The sequence below is a fragment of the Cygnus atratus genome, chromosome 2, assembly GCF_013377495.2.
Source record: "Cygnus atratus isolate AKBS03 ecotype Queensland, Australia chromosome 2, CAtr_DNAZoo_HiC_assembly, whole genome shotgun sequence".
Taxonomy (NCBI): domain Eukaryota; kingdom Metazoa; phylum Chordata; class Aves; order Anseriformes; family Anatidae; genus Cygnus; species Cygnus atratus.
In genome coordinates, this window is record NC_066363.1 from 12,799,966 (window position 1) to 12,821,291 (window position 21,326).

Sequence of the window (21,326 nt, forward strand, 5' to 3'; positions counted from 1 at the left end):
TTTTTTTTTTAAGTATCACTATTAATATCTTTCAGTTTACAAAGGACTGTGAGATACAAAACTATTTCCTATTGTTGGGATAGGCATTTCAGATGTTTCTCATTTCGGAGAGATCAACATTAGGTAGTATGAAATGTTAGGTACTTGAGACTGCAAGCTATTTAAAATAACTAGTGCTTGTTTTCAGTGTGTATATGCATTTAGTTGCTTGCCATTGAGTGGGAATATGGATATGACAGAAGACGGTTCATTCAGAAGACAACAGAGAAGCCTGCATTGCATCTGTCTATACTATGTAAGCCAATGTTATTAATCTATCTGGAGCAGTAAAATACCACTTCTCATATTAAGGAAGACTACTCACATTTAAAGGTGACATTGTCATAGTCTGAATTTATATGACATTTGCTGATCATTCGGTACTACTCTATAAGAAGTAAACTCACATGTATATTCCACATAATTAGATCTACAGTGACTCTGACACTAGACCCATATGTATCATTTGCATGAGATATCTTAATATAAGTATTTCACAGTATATTTCCCCCTCACAGCTGTACTTCTGAAGCAGCTCCCACACCTTCTGTTCTTAGAAAAACTGCACTTTCTTTCCAACAGCTGAATTCTTCAAGTAGGAAAATTCATCTCTGCCCACCCCACCTCTCCCACCCCTCAGTTTTCAGGCAGAATCCCAAACCCACCAATTCTGGCAGAAATCCATTCATTGACTCATCATGTCTTTGTCTCTACAGGAATTTATACAATCTCTAGTCGATATGTTACTGTGCTCCTCACACAGGGGACTGGTGAAGTTAGACATTTAGGATGTGCAGCAGTCAAAAGTAACCTGATGGTTAAATCAGGAGGTAAACCCCATGTTCTGTTTTGTATGCTTCCAGCAACTGTTAGAGGCTTCCTCGTTTACATGCACCTATCTATGCACAGGAATACAGCTCTAAAGAAATCCATTATAAAAATACCTAAAGCATGCTGTCTTCTGTCTTATAAGAATTATCTTACCAAAAGTACTGATGTAAAGATTGGAGCTAGCTAGCGCAGAATCCATCCCTGTTAGCTAAAATCAGTATAGGATTTAAGCTGAAGAGAAACATAGAGATAAGGATTTTATTTTATTTATTGGAATAACCTGTAAGAAGGTTAGTAGCAACTAAGGTTTGGAGTACTTTTTACGCATTTACGTGTTTAAAGGTGAAAACAGGCACAAAATATCTTTATTTATTTATTTATTTATTTATTTATTTTTGTGTGAATACATCTAGGGGCAAGAAAGAGTCAAGAGAGTATGAAACAGCCTGAAAACCTTGCAAGAAGCTAAACCAATTTACATTGTCAGGGGGATTGGGCCTTAGCTTCTATATGACAGTTTTCATCTGCTTAGTAGTTCACTTTCTGCTGATAATTGTAACATTATTTGGAAATCTAGGGCTTTTTGCAATAAAATCCATCAAGTGGCAAATAAAAAACATTTTTGATTAGGATTAATTATAACACAGGAAGGCTCTCACAATCTTTCTGGTACAATGGTTCCAATAATTCTATTTTCAAAACAAATAGAGAAAAAAAATGTTCCCAACAATTTTTATTCAGTATATGATTCTCATCTTTTGCCACTGCTGTCAGTGCATTTTAACTCAATTATATTTTTCATGTGTTTTATTTTTAATTTCTTGGTATTTCCAGTAATTAGCTTATTGTAGCACTTTTTTTTTCTATTTTTTGCTCCTTATACTACTATTTGTGTGATGTTCCCTCTCCACCTGTACAAGATGCATATTTGTTTTCTCTGCAACATGAATTGAAATGTCTGGTATTGACTTGACACCTATTTCTTTCCATGAGAGAAATCACCCTTTCCCCTTAGAATTTGATTATAATCGTTGCTAGGGCATGTGCCTTAATAGACAGACCTTGGGGTTTCTAGTGAATACAAAATACAGGATACAATATCATGAGAGCACTATATTTTCCATGTAGACATTGAAAATACCTAGCCTCTAGAATGAAGCTCAGCATATCATACGTCTAAGGCCATAGGTCTAGCAGAGAAATATTGCAGTGCACATACCCTGTCTCCAGCAAACACCTAACAAGGACATGAGGTTGAAGGGTTAAAAAGCTGAGGTTCAATTCGCTGGTTAGCTTTTCCATATGACCCTTGACACTGCTAGGCATCCATGTCAGGGGGAGATTTTGCCAACCAGGGGTCCGCTTAACTGCATTGCCAAAGAAGCTCTCATTCTACAGGAAGTAGACAACATAAATACCTGTAAAATTCTGAGATACTGAGACACAAATGTCAGTGGAATTGGAAAAAGGAAAGGAAGGAGAAAGGTGGGTAGCAAATGGAGATGTGGCAGTTTAATTCCCTTCTGTAGTAGTGTTTTTTACACAAATGTACCTCATTGCCTGAGATTTCTGATTTTGTAATTTTTTTCGCTACCACCAGATGAATGAATATAATCTTTACATGAAATAAGCCAAGGTTAAGCTGCCAAATTAGATTTTTTCTAAAACTAAAAATTACTTCTGAATTTACACCTTGCATTAAAGAACATTTTCAAATATTGTCTGGTGTCTTGCCATATAATCCAAGTGAATGAGTAAAAATGGACCCTAATACTATAATCAGATCAACATCACTGAGAACAATATTTGGCCTCCTACCTGTATTTTATAGACTGAAAAACTGTCACCACTGTCTCCCACATAACTGTTATTGAAGAAAAGAAAAAGAGAAAACCAGGCTTCAGTTCTCTTCATGTAACTTTCTCAAGAGATACTGTTACTGATTGAATCACAGTGTTCTTCTGCACTCATGGTGAGTGATAGGACTTCATGTTTCATGTGATTTGCTGAGTTGTAATCCTGCATTCAGCCATTTGGTATTCCTATATCATTTGAAGTTATACTCAAGCTCCAGTTAACCAGGAAGAAACAGAACAGACATGCCAGCTCTCTATAGTCTGTGGGTATTTTCATTGGTAAAAATTGCCCAGTTTAAAGTGGACAGTAAAATTTATCATACCAAATAATGTAAGGAAAAGTTAGTAAAAATTGTGCAATTCCTCAAATTCTCCTGAATATATATATAGATACTGATACCCATGTGTGTGCATATAAACTTATATATGATATTAATCAAATGCATAAATTATGCCTATCCTTAGATTTACATTTATTTTAAATTTTAATTAAATGAATTCCAAAAATATTTCTGTGTGAGCTCACATGTATTGCTTAATATTTGTGTCCAAGTTATTTGCCTTTTCAGTGACTGTTCCAGAACGAGGGGTTTTCTGTTCTTGTCTTCACAGCTCATAACTTTTATTACCAGGATCAACTCTCCTTCCTTCTCACCACAATTTTAAGAAACCAGTTTTTTATGATGTGGTAAGTAGTACTGAGCAAAGTACAAGTGAATTCTCGCCAGGGATTTCATTACTACTTCCTTACATTTTCGTCCTACATTTATAGTACTACCTTGGCTTTTAAATTTATTCTTAAAGTTGTCTGGACATTTATGAACAGAAGATCACTATTATATTCAAAACCATGAGAATATACTCTCCTCTAGTAAATTTCTGTTCTCTCTTTAGCTTGTATTTGTAAAGCGTGCTTTATATTTTTGATTTTGATCAAGGGAAAACACTTTATCCACTTATAAACCTGTATGCAAGGATTGAGGAAGGTCAAAAGGCATTTTCTTTCCTTATTTCTTTCTCTAGGGCATTATGTACAGAAACTGTGGTAAGGAATTCTTATTTGATCTGATATATACGTTATACTCTACACTAAACACCTGATAGCTTAAAATAAATCAAATACATTATTGGAAGATGGATGGTTTTGTGGTTAAGACAGTGGACTAAAACCAAGAAACCCTATTTTTAACTTTATAGCTCTTTTGTAGACTTCCTGTGGGCTTGTCTATATTGCAGAAAATGTGGTGTCATGAAGAAATCCTTGGGTTAATGCCAAACCAAACTTAAATGTCCACAATGAATAGTGCAGTGCTAGAGAGATATATTAGCTTGATAATCAAAAGCAATACAGACATAGTGACCTGAAGATAATGAGCTTCTCAGCAAGGTGTACTAGCTGTAATGCAGCACTGGAGGACATACTAGCTCCCAGTTTTGAAGCTAGCTTGGCTGTGGGTCTACCCAGCTGACTGTTTTGAATATTCCTGGTTCTGGAAGACAGATATGCTTTCACCGACTTTCAGCAAGCAATTTAATCTCACTTTGCTTCTCTATTGTTGTGCTATTATCCTTCAAAATATTATATTGGAAATTTGATGTAAATTTATTTCTCTTTGACTGTTCAAGTTCCAGTTGATCTATCTAGATACACCTATATTTTTATATATTAGAATACCGCCTTGTGTTGGAGTCTCTAAATGCCACTATGAGAGAAATAATAAACAATAATCAAAATGGTTAGAAGCTGTTTGTTGAGTAGAGTGAATATGATGCTGTGAAACATTCTGTCAGAGTTTCTCAGTTTGTAGCCAAAATAGTACTGGTAGTTGGTAAAACATGTATTCTTTTAAATAGACCTTTTCCTACTCTTTCAAGCCAGGAAAAAGAACAATGTGATGCAAAATATAAACAACATGAGAACATTATAATTTAACTTAATTTTTACATGGTTACCAATAGAAAAATACTATGACAACACTTAAATTATTTTGTACATTTTTATTTGATATTTATTTTTACTTTTTCAGAGGTTAAATGATCCTTCAATTATAACAGGCTGAGAATCTCTGCTCAGGCTATGCTGCAGCTAAGAAAGGCACCATAGAATACCTTTACAAGGTAAAAGTGGCCATAATCTACATATTTTCTCTGCAATCCACACTAACTTCTAGACAAATAATTTTATATTTTTAAGCCATTTACAAGCTTCAGAGAACTTAGAAACAGAATATCCTGAGCTGGGAGGGACCAGCAAGGATCAGAGTCCAACTCCTGACACCACAAAGGGAAACTTAAGAGTTAAACCATATATCTAAGAGTGTTGTCCAAGTATTTCTTGAGCACTGGTATGTTTGGGGCCATAACCACTTGTTCCAGTGCTTGACCACCTTCTCAGTGCAACGGTGGTGCTTGTAGAAAAGCTGATCAAATAAGCTTTGAAAACAATAATCAGTTCTTGAATATACATATTGCATGAGTTTATCATATGAAAACATCATTATAATTATTAAAAATGAAATATTTTATGAAACATAACAAAACCTCTTTGATTGCCAGAAGGTCTGTACAATATACCCTGTTCACCTCAGAGAATAACTCCTTAACTAGTGTTTTTTCCCTAACAATTTCATGTTTGTGTATTGTGGAGCAGACTCAGATGCACCTCAAAGAAACTTTCAAGCCTATTTAGTAGCCAGGAGTGATTACAGACTCATTGAAGTACAACTAGTTCTGCTAAAAGATTATTTTTTATTTTTTTTTTACTCCAAGATAGTCTGCTTGGAATGAAATATAACAAGCTTACACAGCTAAAACCACAAAGACCACTTTGCCACTTTAGAATATGATTAGTTTATTGTCATCCAATAAATTCAGCTGCTTCTTTACAAACACGCTCCATACCCCACCCCATTTACCCAGGTACAGCAAATTGGGAGCACTTTACTGAAATCCCTGTAAGCCACTAGAAGATCCCACCCAGTGCATCATACAAGACCTGTCGCTCCAGCAGTGTAATACCTCCTAATAAGTATATCATGTTCTGAGGCTCTGGTCCTGAGTACTAGCTCAGAAGGAATCATGCCACACTGTGAGTCACTCACACCATTTCTTTCCGTTCATGGTATTTAGTCATTGCATTTTCCCCTGCAAGTCTCCTTTCTGAGCATAGTCTAAGGCAAACCATTTTTAATATATGAGACCTGAGAGCAGCCTAGGTTTTTACTACATTTACTACAAATGTGTCCTCTATTCTCTGGGTGAGAGAGTAGAGCCTGAGCTAGTTTTTGTTTGTAAAATGAAAGCATATCTCACATTCTCTTTTCTAATTTATACTGAAATAAACATTGAAATATATTAAACCACCCTATGTGATTAAAGGAAAACATACTCTTTCCCAGTGTAGGTAGAATTTTAAAAAGGGAAATTAATTTCAATGCATTAGAACTGCTGCTCAGAGATTTATACTGTGGTCTGATGGACAATTACACACAAACCGTGCCATTATTGTGCCAGCATTTGGACTTGTCACAGCAGAATGGCAATGGTAATTGATTGCAGGTGTTTCAGGCTGTGAGCAGCACAGGAAAATTTCCCTTCTTCAATGCGCCTTGAAGCACACTGTGCTCTCAGGAGGATGCATGGGGCTGGTCTGTTTGGCAGAAACTGACTGACACAAAGTGTTTGGAAACTAGCTCAAAATTTGCTGGAAGAGCTTGTTCTCCCTAAGATTTCTTTTGTGACTTCATACAGTTTGTGACTTTCTTTTTCTTTCTCAATGGGAATCTCCTGTATTTAGGAAGATGCAACTCAAGGCTTAGATTTATAAAATGAAGAAAGGATAAAGAAGTTCTGGGCATCTGCAAGGCTGAAGAAAAGGAGGAAGGGAGGAGAGGTATTAGGCTGAGTCTGGCACAGGTGGAGTGAGAGTAAAGTGTAAGGGAATATCAACCTTGACCAGACGAAAGGTGCATAAGGCCCTCTTGACTCTCTCCTGATATGCTTTTTCCTCCATGGTATAAGATCTAATGCTTTGGTTTGTCTAAGAGCCATACATGACTTTGCTCTGGGACCAGTGTTTCACTTAAAATAAAATAAAGTGCAGTGAAGTATCTTATTCAGTATAATGAAATACTTTGCTTTATCATAAGGAATCTTATTTCACCTCAAAAATACCCAATTAGTATTATCCTTTGAAATTAAAAATGAAAATTTTGACATAGAAAATCATAGAAAACAGTTAGCTTCTGGAGAACAGTAGATGAAGAGTTAGGTTTGATCCTGATTCTTATTTGGACTGGTTGACGGCTGGACCCTGTTGAAGCAAACAGTTTACAATGAATTAGTTCTAAGGCTGGTAAGACTGCTTTTCTAATATGAGAAATTTACAATTTTATTTTTGATGAGTGAATTAGCACCAAAAAAAAAGAAAAAAAAGTCATGTTTCTATTCAGACTTCCAGCCAGTGCTGAGCGGCTTGTATCACCTCAGCTCCTGTGGGAGTTATTTTGTACCCTGACCAGTTCAGAGCTCTGGATGTGACTCTCCTTCTGTAATCTCTGTCACTGCCACCGCACACACTTCAACACCATTTCACTCTCATGGAAGCAGATAACACAAAACGTGTCTTGTCTGTTAATAACACAGCTTTGTTTTCAGCATTATGAGGACTAGCTAAGTGCTATGGACTTTGTGGAAGGGTGAAATGTGCATTAACCTGGATTAGAGAATGATTTTTGGATTAAGGAAAATGATTGGGAGGAACTGTGCAAATAAGAGTGTGAGATACCAAAGGGAGCAGTAAGATGATTGTTTTGCTAAGGCCTGATGAGTTCCTGATAAAACCAAAAGGGATTTATCTCACTGTTTTTAATGGAATTTGAAGAGGACTCCAAGTACTGAAGGGTCACGAAGGTAGAACTGAAGAAAGGGAAAGGTCACTGTGCCAAGACCTGAGCATCTTCACCTGTGTACAGGAAAAATCTGTATTCTAAACTATACCTGTGTTATGGTGCATGGTTGTGATGTTTCAGGATTTACATCAACTCAGAAGATGCCTGAGTTCCTGCAGTCATTGTGACTCTTTGCAGCTTTGCAGGAGGAGTTCTCTGTTCCTGGGTTTCCTATCCATATCTCTAAGCACAGGAGGGGATATGAATGTGCAAGCTGGCTTTCAGTCTCTGTTGCTAGGAAGACCAAGCACCCCCAGCTCTAGGCTTGACACCAAAACAAGGCTATATTGACTAACATGTAAGATTGAGCATTTAGTAACAAGACTGATAACAAAACCTTGGAACTATGATAAATGAAGAACAAAATTCTAGGTTCTTTAACAGCATCTTGCTCTCTTAGCTGGTTCAGTGCCCCTCATCTTGCTTGTGCTGTTTGTGGCTACAAAAAACCTGGGTTAAGCTATATCTGCCAGGTGGCTCTATGTCTCCAGAGAAGCTTTTATTGCAAAAACTCACTTGTATTTCCTTGGAGTTAGGCTTTGGGTACAAATGTCCACAACTGTTTTTCTCTTTTTCATTACTACTCAGCCATGGGAGGAGTAAACTATGGAAATGTCATTCAGGACGCTTTTAAGGGTTAGCTACCACAGGTACTCCTGTTCCTAATTATCAGTCTTCCCAAACTCAATTAAGACCACTAATAAACATTAATTTCCTGTTATACAAGTTAATAGTTATGCATATTTTATGGTGCTATGGATTGTGGGTGTGCTTTCAGCTTTCTACAGAGACCACACAAATACCTAACCCAGTAACACATGAGATGAGAGATGAGTTGGCACAGAGAGTTGTATTGGCTCAGACTTTAGCAACATGACAGAAAGGAACCTGGCTTTGACTGGGATTCCTCACTGGGTAACTGTCTGATATTTAAATGCCCATGCAGGAAACCCTGGCAGAATTCAGAGGCTTCCATTCCTCAGTGTCCTGAGAGTTTTTACGCCTTCCCTGCTGAGGTCTGATGATGTGGCTCCCATGCTTTCCATCTGGTAAAATTGCTTTCAACAAACATCAAACTTATTGGTCTTTAATACTAATGTTCTTGTAAGTTGAACTTTACTGGAAGATTTAGCCAATGCTTGTTACATTTATCTCTTCTGTTCTTGTGCAAAAAATTGTGAAAAAAAAAAAAAGTTTGGTCAAAAGAAACATTAGAAAACTACTAACCAGGTTATTTCACTGTTAATTTGTCAAATTATTTTTAGCATGAACTTAGAGAATTTTGCTGATTTACTGAAATTAAATAAAGATAGAGGACCACTGGAGTTTGAAAATTTCATTGGTATAGCTGAAAAAAAAACTTAAAAAAAAATATAGAAATGTGGATGTTAAAAGAACTGAAAAAAATCCCATGATTTACTGTCTGTATTAGATTATCAGCCTAACTATTTGAGAAAAGAAAGCACAAGTTGTTAAAAATAAATTATTGGTGTAACTTTTATAATAACAGCACATATACTTACTTCTGTAACCCTTAAGGGATAGTGTTTTGACTTTCTTTATTCCCATATCTTGTATGTTTTTCACTCTCTCCTTTACTGGTTAGATAGAGAAATAAGTTGTGTTACTGAAATTTTCTTTATCTTTGGTAAAAGCTTCAAATCAGAAACTCAGTTTGCAACATAGTGTTTTAATTAAATCAAGCTTCTGGGAAAATATTAGATGAATTTACTGTTCTGCTCAAATAAAATTATTACAAGGAAACACCAGAAATTCTTGGTGGGTCAGCTTCCTCAAACATCTGAAAATGAAAAAAGCAGATTGTTGGCTAAGAGTTCGTGGACCTTTCCTAATGAAACAGAAATGTAATCTTAAAACCGGTAAATAAGTTGAAGTCAGTGAAGCTACAGCTTGGATAAATTTAGTTGATCTATGTTTTCCTTCATCTTTTATTGTTCCACTTGGACTGGTGCAGAAGACTTACCAATAATGGTGCTTAGTTTTGCTAGGGACTATACAGAATAACATATGCCTATGGCACCACAGATGTTAAAAAACTGAGAGAAAAAGTAAATATTGTCTGATTTCACAGATGGAAAACTAAGAAATGAAAAGCTATTTTCCCTTTCTTCTCTCTCTCTCTCTCTCTCTCTTTTTTTTCTTTTATTTTGTAATTCTTATTCTGAGCAACACATTAGCATGAATTTAATACCAAGTCAAATGTAAGGAGCAGACGATCTATGGTCTCAGTTCAACGAGGCAAGTACTTCCAGAGCTTTAATTACATTAGCATTCCCCTTGACTTGTTAACTGACTGTTGGTGACAATGGAGGAAGGAAATCAGTAGCAGATCTGGAAACTTAATCCAGTTTCCATCCATCATGCTATAAACAAGATTCTAAACGCTTAGAGGATGCCTTAATTTGCAGACTATACAAAGTCACCCCCACTAGTTTCTTTGTATCATGCAGAATGGACTCTGCAGGGTATTTGTGCATATTCTTTTTGAATGTGTCTTCATTAATGTATTAGTCCAGGTTAGAAAAACACTTCTGAAGTGAATCTGCTGATCATTCTTGCTTGGCATGCTTTCATCTTAAATGAGTGTGTGAATGCTTTCAGGTGATGTGCTCCAGAAGACACCTAGCAACCATTAATGAACGTTGAATTCAGAGGACCAGACCTGCAGCAAATCAGCTGCATGGGGTATGGACACTTACATATCAGGACCTGTAGACCCTCTCCTATCATTCTGCACTAACTAGTGATGAAGACTTAGCCTTCATCTCTGTTTCTAAGGTTGTCCTTATGTGTCAGTGGCTGACAGAAGGAGTATATGGAAGGGTTAGAAGATGGGACTAGATTATTTATGCAGGGTTTATTGTCAAAAACCTCTGATCAGGGCTGTGTGGCTGAGCCTCAGTAATACTGGAAAAGGGGTAACTAATGAGGCCAAGAGATTGCTCTCATCCCTGGCACCTTACAGAGTCCACCAGGTTGGACAAGTCAGAAGAGATGGATGACAAGACTTTCACTAAGGTGTCTGTAGACTTGATTTGACGCAAGAGCAAACATTTTGCTGGACCTTCCTCATAGAAAAAAATCACTGCTTTTAGTAAACCAAGCCACACATGGTGTTGGATGAATAATACTCTCTGCAGCTGATACTAGAGAATGCACTCTGTTCTCCGGATGACAAAATGCTAATTTTGTGTACCTTAACTAAGAAGCTTGTGTTACAACCATTCTCATTAAAATTGTATCAGAATCAGAGTCAGAGCACATGGCGTGTAACTAATTGCAGAATAAGGCCCTAAGTCTTTTGCTTTACATTTGCTAAACAAGACTGTTATTGCTGTTTATGTGTGTTGAAATTAAATGTTGAGCTTTCTTAATTAAGAATAACAATATTTATAATAATTAAATCTGTTGTTTGACAGAGAAATCTATTTGTTCTTTTTTTTTTTTTTTTTTCCTATTCTGTTTTCTTTGTAGGGTAGCATAAGGGCTTGATCTACTTACTAAGAACAGCTATGAGAATCAAAATTAGAAAAAATTCAAACAAGTTCATTTAAAAGGTAATCCATATAACACCTCTGGTTTTGGAAAATTTGATATGAAAAATTAGATCAATAAATATGGGAGAAACGTTTCTCTTTAGCACAGGTTTTCTAGGTGAGCGAGAGTACAAGGGACATTATCATCCTTGTCAGAATAGGTTGCTGCAGTGCATTCATGCATATGCTGTGTGATAGGAACTAGTCTGCTAAAACTGCCTTTTATATGAGTTAGTGGTATCCAAACCTTTCAGGTTTAGTGGAAGTGGCTTCCTCAGGACTGTGCTTCCTCTGCAGGTGTAGGAACAAAAAAGCCTGAGGCTGCACTATTTGTTCTCGATCCAGCAGTGTGGTTTTAGTTAGTACAGCAACTTGCAGCACACCACTCATTGATTTGAGCTTGCTGCTATTAAAGCTTGCTGAGTTGCCTAAGATGTCACATAAACATTAAATTTTTAAGGCCAGATTTGATTTGTTTTTGCCTATGTTTTACTGGGTTCTGAATTCATCTACTTAAAAGTTTTCCTTTTTACAATGAAAAGAGGGTAATCACAAGAGCTGTCAAGTATTATTCATTTGGAATCTTACACACAGCGTTATTCTGATGCCATTGGAAGCAAAAGGAGGTTTCTCAGATGATTTCAATGTTATGGATCCATACTTGACCAGGAGATGGGGAGATACTCAATACTATTTATTGCCCCTGAAGTTAAAAGCACATCCAGGTTTTCATAAGCTGTTAGGCTGAATTGATTTAAAATTTGAGTTGGAGATTTTGGAATTAATTTAAAATTGAATCTAACCTCTCTGATTATTATTCTTTACATTTATGGAATTGATTTAGGATCTCTATTTAGAGTTAAATAACTTCTTATTCTATCAAGCTGCCATTTTTACATGCTATATTAAAATTCACCCTATTCCTGGAAACTTTTGAACTAAGGGCAAGGCATATAAGAGAAAAGATAGAGGGTCATATGAAATACATTCTGTGGGAGGCTGGCAGACAGAGGCAGGAGTAAATATCATAAAATAGAGTCAGAAAACTGTCTGTCCATAAAAGAAGAAATGAAAATGAAGCAAATCTTATTTTAGAAGTTTCTGTTAAAATCTATTGCAAAATTTTTGGAGACATGGAGACTTTTGTATGTGTGTGTGTGTGTGTGTGTTTGTATATGTTTTAGAAGCATAGCCTTTTTTTCCAGACACGTCATGTTCTTGAATCAACATACAATTTTTTCTTCATAGTACTACCATACATCTAGAGGATTCATTCATTTCATCTTATGACCCATATTTTCCAAGTGACAGGTGATTCTTTTGTTAGAAACTCGTTAAAGGTCTTGATTTTAGGCAAGTGACATGTATTTACTCTAAAAATAAAGTGTCTTCTGAAACCCTCAAATACATATGCATGAAAATATATTCATTTGAGACATCAGCTGAGCTCCCTCTTCATTCTTTCACCTCTAAAGTAGTTGGTAGGACCAGCATATTAGTAATATGGAATGATGCATGACATCTGAACCACCTGGAAAGAACAGTCGTGATAACAATTGTTAATAGAAGAGATGAACTGACAGAGATGAGTACAAAGGCATTATTGTCTTCAAGGTGAGCAGGAGCAAATCCATAAACAGGTTTTGAAAATATTTTGAATTATTTCCCTTGACTGCATTTAAAATTTGCATGTTCAAAACTCAAACATTGTGATATACGTGTGAGATCACTGTTAGATAGAGTAAATTTGGTGATTACCATTCATCAGATGTTCAGGATTAGAAACTAAAATGTTACTTCCATCACCTGACAATCTTATGTTCTGCCTTTGAGGTTCCTTTGTTCAAAGATTTATGTGGACAGTGGCTATCTTGAGATATACTTATTATAAGTTATTTATCTGTCTACAATTGCTAAAAATATATATGTATATATATATATATATATATAAGTAAGAGTTTAGATCTTTAGTGTTGTATAATCAGAAACTTTTATAGTAAAACTTTTTTTTTTTTCTGAATTGGAAAATGTCATAAAAAATAGAACTATTAGTTAGGGAAGTTATTTTTGATGAGGTACTTATTTCAAAAGAAATTTGGAAAGGATTTCCAAATTCTCTGTCAGACTTCCTAAACTGAGCCTTTCGTAGTCTAGCTTCAGTAAATAATCAGCAAACACATCAAAAGGAAATACTTAAGAAAGGCTTAAGGCCAAAATAAAGAGTAAATTTTGATCTAGACCACATTGTGAATTTCTAGTCCTTTGGAAATTATGAAGTTACCACAGGAAGACACAGTAAATTTTGAAAAGGTAATTAAAATATACAAGATACTTCCCCACCAAATGCTATAAATAAAAACTAAAAACCAAACCAAAACAAAGAAATAATTAAATCAACTGTACTTTGTGGAGCAAAGTAGGATTCAGATCTGAAGTGTCTCTCTGCCATCAATAGCCACATCATGCCTTGCTCCAGCAGACTGAGGTGCTGTCAGTGTCAACATCCTTTGACTTATTCCACGTGCCAAGGCTCTAATGATAACCAGTGTTTTGGCTGCTGCATGCAGGTCCTTTTTAGAGCCCCCAAGCAATTTCCTGAAATAGAAACAGAGTGTACTCATCCCTGTCCACTCTTGTCCCTCAGAAAAAGATTATGATTCATTCTCAGAAGAATGACAGGATGAAATGACTTTCTGAAAGAGGTTAAAAGGTTGATGCATTAGGTGTAGTACAGCTTTACTGTGAAAGTTCTCTTTCATGAAAAATGCTGTACCTTAAATCTGTTTCACTAACACTACAAATGATGTTAATGTTGGTAGACCCTTCTTATGACATAAGGAAAACAAAACAAAACAAACAAACAAAAAAACACTGGGAATGCCTTTGTGAGTCATCACCTGCGTTTCCTTCCACAGCTGAGCTTGTTCTTCAAGATAACTCTTATTAGTTATTAAATAAATTGGATAAATCACAAAAAAAAAAAAAGAAAAAAAAAAAGAAAAAAAAAGATATTTTTAAGGTATTTGTATAAAGAAGAAAAAACAAACAGAAAAACAGTGTAAAGTAGGTGAGGAAAATGACTCTGCCATTTGTTTTGTTCTGAGTACTCTTCTTTTTCTTGACAACAAGGAGGTTGTATTATAATTGGGCTACATTTTGCATTTACTGCACATTTCAATCCATTTCTTTGCTTACAGTTGTTCTGTGTTTGGAACTGATCCTGGCTGAGTGAATGAAATGTGGAAAGTAGAGCCAATTGCCAGAGTCTGAGGCTGTATTCCCTGGCTCTGCTGGCCTGATCTGGATGTCTCCAGGCCATGAACCAAAATCTTGGGCTTCTCCAGCTGCTGGGGTTTACACTGGGATGTTCGTAATCCCTGGACCTGATGAGTTTGCCAATCCAATCCAGTCCAGTGCAGTCCAACTGGTGTTCCTGAATGAGAGTGAACATTCAGGATAACCTTTTAAGTAATAAGCTCCAGTATTTATGTGCAAACATTTTCTCCACAAATTAGTTATGTAGATTTTTACGCTCATGATTGCATATATACACACAAGAAAACTGAATAACATAATGACTTCACAAAATAACAGCTCACCAGGTGTTTACTTAAAATCCAGTGAAATCTGTTATGTAGATATATATATATATGTATTTTTTTTTCTCCAAATTTTTGCCTTTCTTAAGGGACTTTTAATAAAAGTAAATATTTGGATCATTCTTCATAAACACTGAGTTACCAAAAAGATGTTGACTTTTGAAAGCTTCCAATTAGGCCTGCTTCTTGACCTATTTTAGGAGTTTTATTAAACTAATAATATTGTTCTCCCTGGATTATGATTCTGAGGGAGACTATGATTCAAAGTGTTCAACAGAAGTTGAATGAAATCATTCACATGATCAAAGTGACTCATCTGCATATGTTTTTGCAAGCTTAATCCTCAAAAACAGATGCTATTAGTTTACCAGTCATACACAATGCCCAGCTAGCTCCTAGCAGAAGAATGGAAAACAATGCTAGGAAAGAGTCTATTAGCTTTCATACTAACAGAGGCAAAGGCTACTAAGTACATTTTTAGAACATAAAAAAAGAAAAGGTAAAAAACAAGAATACATTGTCCTTTAAATATTCTACTATCTGAAGGCTGCTTACTAGACCAAATCCAATAAAATGAACTAGGTAGATTAGCTCAGTTCATTGCTTTTAATTAAATACATCCTGAGCTATGCTCTCAATGAATTAGCAAGGAACATTTACCGTTTCTCATTTACACCCTTGTTAAAATAACGGTTGGAGTTACTCTATTCCGGCTAAGTACTGGGAAGGGGTGGTGGATAAGGAGCTAGGTGCAGGCTTTGTAAATCCAAAGTTTTTATCGCAACGGGAGCAGAAGGATGATACAGGTGAATTTTACCTTTGAAGTACCATATTTCCAAAGCATGTAATCCACCATGTAATCCTGAATCCTCCTTAAGGGCAGGCTTTCCTGCAAAAATATTATCCTGACCTTTCTTTTACTGTTGCTATGGGAAGAAATGCTTCCTGGCTTCTGGCAAAGGGCCAGTAATTGTATTTAAATGGGGTGTTGAACAACCATAATATGTGCAGTGTGCTATTATTTCTTTGTGGGAGGTTTATTATAGGCTTCTGGTATATAATCTAAATTAGATGTCTGAGGAAAAATAATGCTTTTAAGTTTGGAAATTGTATCCTCTCTTTAAAATTCCCTGATTTCCTTGATAGTCTTTTGAAGTTCTTCTGAAGCTGTAAATGTTATCTGTATTCCTTAATCAAACCATCCTTTCAAACAGCTGCAACAGAATGTCTCTCTTTTATGTTTATGGGAACTTGGATGCAATTATTTTACAGAGATGAACTTGCTATAAACAACCCTATCATTTCTAGACTTTCAAATTTCATTATCTTAAGCACAAATCAACATTGACGCTGCTCTGGCCTGGCTCTGATATGCTGTTTAGAATTAACATGGGTGGGTGATCTTTTATTCGATTTCATTATATTAGTGAGTAAATTTAGCAAGTAATTTAGCACAGTTTGGGAACCAAGGTTTTTCAAGCTATTCACAATATAGATTGGTGGACACATTAAAATTAAGCAGACCACATTACCCTTTTCTGACACAGGTGCCCAGAAGTGAATGATTTTAGATGAAGGTGTTCATAACTAACTGACCATCAGTACTTAAGGTTTTATCTTTCTCATGTCAGTTTGTAAGAATTAATGAATATTTTATGCTTAATTTATAAAATATGTATGTTTTTCACCTCCTTTTTAAATTTTTCTTTAATTAATTAATTAATTAATTAATTTGTTTATTTATTTTTATTTTTAAAGACAACTTTGTTTATATATGTACATAATTATTCAAATGAATATACAAGGTGTATTTGGCTGTTAATAAACTTAGCAATGAAAGTCAATTAGGCAGACATTAATGGTCCTAGTGTTGGCTTCTCATCCCATTGAAATCAAATTATCTTGATTTTGTTTTTGATAGATGCCTGATAATTCGAAATAGTGCTGTTTTCTCTAGCATATCTTACAGTCTGTTCATATAGATATAGTCATATGTCCATGAAATGTCATAGAAAAGCAATTGAACTTCTTATAACTTGACATATGATCTGAACTTGTCACGTCTTGTTCCTCTTTCTCTGCATTTGTTTGCAGCGACTTTTCAGAAAAGGTTATCTTTCTTGACTTTCTCTTAAAAAACTCTTTCCTGCTGTTTCCATCTTCAGTGCCTCTGAAAGAGCCACTTCTGCTACAATCTGCTGTGAATCAGCTGTGTAATTATGTTCACTAAAAAGATAATAGATACACCTGCTATTTTCCCTAACTATGTTGTACTCAGTGATGCTTAACCATCCTCCACTGCAGGCGTACTAAGAAGTATATGTACCAGGGCAGCTTAACACATACCTAAACTGAACTGGAACTGTACTGGTCTTCAAAATCAGGAAATAACTTCCGACACCTCTGTCCCCTTTCTGAAAGCGGACAGTTTGGCCTTGTAATTACAGACAGGATAAATACAATGGGCCAAAGTTCACAAAGTCTCCAACACATGCCTAACAATGTCGTTATAACTTCTAACTGTGTAATGAATCATGATGATGGGTTTAGTAGTACCGTATGTAGGCATATAAAAGATGATAAGACAGGTCTGCTGAGTAAGGTCAAAGTTTCATCTACCTCAGGATTCATCCTTTGAGTTACCAATAACAGATGCACAGGAGAAAGTATGAGAACCTACAAGAAGTTTGTGACACACTTCCCAAGAATGCTGAGTGCTTGCAGCTTGAAGGCTTCCTGAGTTGAAAGTACATTTTATATGTAACAGCTACTGATTTTCTCCTTCTTTTTCTTTGTAACGCTAACATGTAAACTTCCCCAAACATTAAATTCTATATCTTAATTTCATGTGACCTGGAAACTTTTCAATTTTCATTTTGAAACTATACACAACCATCATTTGAAGCGCCTTAGTGCATGTCTTGGAGAGGAAATTTAAAAATCATTTCCTGCTCATACTCTCCATACATTATGGTTCCAGAGATCTTCAGAATTTTATCTATCAGCTTTTTTCCATGATAAAAAATACTACCCTATTGAATTGCTTGAAATACTACATACCTTTGACCTTTGATAATTGTCATGTTTGTACTGCCTTCTTTTAGTTAGACAAACTGAGCTGCCTGACTATTACTAATTGTGAGCTTTTTACAAATTATGATAAATAAAAAAAAAGGAATCAAGAAATTAAAAAAAAATGTAGAAATTATAGGAAAAAACACTCATCTCCCAAAAGCAATTACTGTCTATCCAATTTAAAAGTACATCTCCTACACAAACATTTTGATGATTATTTAAGCTGATGAATATTATTTTGTAACTTATCTAGACCAACGAAGAGTATTGGGTCACCTTCCAAAGGTAACTATGTACGAGCAGTTTTATCCTGTACTGTAACTTGATGACTGCCACACAACATTTTGGCACTTAATGTACCATGGGAATTAATTTGCTGAATAAGGAAATGCAGTTCCACAAATTCATTTTAACAATACTCTTGTTAAGAACTTTATATTGTTCATGAAATTCATAAAGTTTTTGAAGTCTTCAAATATACATACCTTTTATTGCTGGCACTTCAAATTTCAAATACTGGCTAATATAACTATTTTGCTTTTTACCAAATAGAGCATGGAGAAAACCTAAAGAATGTTGCTGAATTGTATTTCACTTTTTTTTTTTTTCCCCCACAAGCTTTCTATGCATGCAGTATGCCATTGACATCACTCACTCACTCACAATGTATGGTCTGAAGCAATCACACTAAGAAAATCTGGAGATAAAAGTAGGAAAGCAGCAGGGGGACTGGAGTGAATGAAGCAAAACATATCAATCTGTGGAAGATGCCTGACTGCTTCCAATTGTACTGTCATGATCTTCTGATTTATCCTCTCGGGAGGAAGGATTGCAATTATACTGTACCAACAGGTACAAAAATGGAAGGAAAAATACATCTTGAGCATAGTTAAAGATTTGTCAGTTTTATACAAAATCTCCTTTGGGGCCTTCCCAAACCTGTGTTAGAATCAAAATAAAATTCAACCAAGCTTGTTTTATGTGGTTCACAAAGACTAAATAGGTACCAAGTTGGTATGGACTTAAAAGCCCAAATATATATGAATGATTATGCACTGCTCCAGACTCAGACATTAGGAACAAAAAACACTAACTGTAACTGGGAGGTTTGGGAGTGAATTAAACAGTAAATACTGTAGTGTTTACCACTGGAAAGGTCTGATTCTTATCTGTTGTAGTAAAGAGTATCTCAAAAATAATCCCCTAAACTAAATATAATTGCTTAAATTTTATGCTTAGTGTTGGAGAACTCATTCTCTCTGTGTTCTAAGTACCTTATAAATATTCTTCAGAAATCTTTTCTGACCTAGGAAAATTATCGCTATATTACTAAGAAGATAATAAAGTAGAAGCAAGCTAGATGATTTGCATAAGTAATGATAGCATGTCAGTGGTGAGAGCTAGTAAAAAGGCACCAGGAATCCCAGTGCTGTGAATGGTAGTCAGAATCTGTTGTCAAGAGAAGAAAAAAAAATAAAATCCTGTGATAATTTTTAGAGAGAACTGTAATTCCAATCAAACCCATCAGCCTGTAGTAAAAAAGGCAAATAAAATAAACAGATTTTTAAAGAAATGAAAATTTGTATTTTGCTAAATCTTAAAAATTCATTCCATTCTTTCTGATTCAACAAGAAAACACTGAAAAAATCCAGTTCAGAACCAGTGTGAAGGAAACCTCTTTGTTAGAAACATCAACTGAAACTACCATTTGTAATTTGAAATGGTTGAAAACTTCTAGCCAAAAGAATTATTTGTTTTAATCAGAATTTTTGAATACATCTGTATGTTCAAAAAATCATAGGGGAATCCCATGGCCATTTTCCGAGCAGTTCTTCCTTTGAACAATTCACTAATTAATTTCAATAAACTTGTCCACTGTTATCCAAAGGATGCATTTGTGCCTTCCAACAAGGGTATTTGTATTACACTACTTTCAACATTTCTATATGGTTTGCTGCTGTGCTTGTTTTGAGCCAGACCCTCATCACCACTCAGGTCCTTAGTCTATTCTGAAACAAAGAGATCATATAAGACTGGGTGTCCTCATGCTAAATTCAACTACGTCTTTTCCTCTCATGTGGTAAATGGCTGGACTCTGGTGAATTTGACCTTAAAACAACTTCATGAGTATGAGAAACCACAGTCAAGATTTCTACTGCTCCTTTTTGCTGCACCTTGCCTGGCTTCATCTGCAGCTTGATTTTCTGGGCCACAGTAACGAGGACTTGGTTCTGTGATTACTTCTTGACTGTCATCTCTTCTGCTATCCCCTCAAGCTTGTGGAGGTGGCTGCAGGTTTCTCAGTGACTGATACGTGAGTGTTGTCTTGGCAGTTGTGTCACCCTATCAAAATGCATCACAGAGTTGGATGGTTTCGGGTGTTTGAAGACAAAGCTACGTTGCCTTTCCTCGGTCGTTTTGCTTCTTTCCTTTCTGTGAATAGGAGCAGGTATGAAATACATATGAGTTTGTATATCTAAGGGGGAGGAAGATATGTCAGATCCTGATGCTTTCTGTTGAATACCACTGGATCTGAAACTGCTTCAAATAATAACTAGGATAATGGATGCAGAAATAAACTATGGTCCTTTTGAAAAGAAGACCCATAAGAAACTGGGTATACAAAGAATGCATCTGAGATGAAAACCTTGCTGAAAATGGTTCTCGTTGCAGCTACTAAGAATCTGTCATTATATTTTCTGTGGAACCTTGTGCTGCTGTTAATTGGACACACCAAGACATTTCTCAGAATGAGCTGTTTAAAGCACAACTCCTTTCTCTCAATGTAGTGCAATCAAAATAAACCCTTCCAAACAGCCCTTTCAACTTTCACTGTCATCACCTGCCAATGTGACTCTTTGAAAGAGTTTTTGTTTTAGTAGCTGCTTGAGATGAAAGAAGCGTAGTCATATCCACAGATAAAGCACCTGTGATGAATCTCTGTTGCCACTTGGGCAAGAAGGAGTGCTTTTCTTCCCAAGATTTTATTGATTGTTTGTGAACTCATTGATAAAATAGGCTGTGTGCCTTGCTGCAAAATGCTGCCAGCTCTGCATGCCTTCTGGTTTAACAATGAATCCAATACTAAATGTCCTATTTATGACAGAAGCCTTATGAAAAGCCATGCTTTTAAAATAAAAAATGGTACTTTGCACATCATTTTACTGAGGAAATATTATTCAAAGAAAACAAGAATTAGAGTTGCAATGTTATTTATTTATTTATTTATTAACCTAGCAAACATATTCTGTACATTTATCAGTGGGGGGATAAAACAAAAGGAAACAAACAAACAAAAACAAACAAACAAACACACACACACACACAAAAATGAATTTAAGCCTAAAATCATAGCAAAGAGGTTACACAATCCTGCCTGGAAAGAGAATTATGTATTCTTTTATCTGATATTAAAGGCAG

The 21,326-nt window shown here is 35.6% G+C and overlaps 1 long non-coding RNA gene across 2 annotated transcripts; it reads left to right on the forward strand.

Moving 5' to 3' along the window:
* The first annotated feature begins 4,759 nt into the window (after window positions 1–4,759).
* LOC118256910 (uncharacterized) lies at window positions 4,760–15,100 on the forward strand. Of its 2 annotated transcripts, XR_007707862.1 has the most exons (6): window positions 4,760–4,844; window positions 8,622–8,724; window positions 10,298–10,381; window positions 11,171–11,253; window positions 12,481–12,543; window positions 14,430–15,100. It is a non-coding gene; the product is annotated as an uncharacterized LOC118256910 (long non-coding RNA). The 2 variants fall into 2 exon arrangements; XR_004781386.1 differs by lacking the exons at window positions 11,171–11,253; window positions 12,481–12,543; window positions 14,430–15,100 and having other exon boundaries at window positions 10,298–11,140.
* Window positions 15,101–21,326: the final 6,226 nt, after the last annotated feature.